Below are 1,208 nucleotides of genomic sequence, written 5' to 3'. Positions count from 1 at the left end.
CCCAGTATCGGGAGCCAGGACGGACTTGTTGATGACTGGTATATAAAAGGCAGGAGAAGGGTAAGCGCACCCCCTCGCAATTGTGCTTGGTACATTTTTGCAGCTGCTGAAAGGTTGTCAACTGGAGCGATGATTGTATGATGTGAATGTTTGGAAATTTAATGTTAAAGATTTCGTGTGAGTATGTGGAAATGTTATGTTGAGATTTATATGTGTATATATGTTTGTTAATGTGTAAATGTCTAAAACTGTGGATTGAATGTTTGAGTAAAAGACACAGCTCAGCTGCGGAGCGTGTGTGGAGTTCTGATCCGCAGTTTCGTAACTCCACAAGGGGTACGGCCGGAGACGAATGAAGTGTGACTCACTGGTGATTTGGAACTTGAATTTATATGTTAGAGTTGTAATTGTAAGTTTGAGTTTAATTATCTTAATCATTTTGTGGTGTTGGTGTAAGAAAGTCCCTGTATGGTGCATCGCATAAATGTGGGTATTTGAATGGTGTCTTTTACATCCAGGAAATGAGTGTATGCCCTCATATGTCCTGGAATGTGTGTGGTGTAAACAGAGGTTGCAAATAGATTGTGGGGGGGATATTGAATGCTCTGAGTGTCGGGTTTGGACTCCCTGGGATAAGAGGGAACGAGCTACGTACACAGTTGGGATTGTTTGTAGTTGGAACGATAGCTGAAATAGTGAAATTGGTGTGTGAAAAGGAAAATTTAATCCCAGAATTCGGGACATGTGAGAGAAAAACTGGGAGAATTCTATAAAGAGGTGTAAGAAACAATTTGCATGGAATCGTATTAAAAGGAGAAGTAATAAAATGGGAAACAATCAAGGGGGAATATTGAGGAAGAGTCCTCTGGGTTGTGTTATTACCCACTGGAAAGATATTGTTGGGACCAGAGGTACGGAAAATAAAAAGAACCTTATTAAATATTGCAATCAACGGTGGCCGTTGTATAAGTTAGAAGGTGATGCTAAGTGGCCACTTAATAGGTCAACAGATTATAATACTCTATTACAACTAATGCTGTTTTAAGGAGAGAAATAAAATGGGATGAAGTTTCATATGCAGACATGTTTTTCACCCTCCGAAACCATCTGGAGTGGCAAAGGGACTGTGGAATGGTACCCCCACAGGACCCCATGGTGCTCGCAGTTGAGCGAGAAAACAACAAGGAGCTTAGAGGTAAACTGAGGCG

Source organism: Haliaeetus leucocephalus, unplaced genomic scaffold, assembly GCF_000737465.1.
Source record: "Haliaeetus leucocephalus isolate CR32 unplaced genomic scaffold, Haliaeetus_leucocephalus-4.0 Scaffold752, whole genome shotgun sequence".
Taxonomy (NCBI): Eukaryota; Metazoa; Chordata; class Aves; order Accipitriformes; family Accipitridae; genus Haliaeetus; species Haliaeetus leucocephalus.
The sequence above is the reverse complement of the archived record's forward strand: the minus strand, read 5'-3'. Positions refer to the sequence as shown.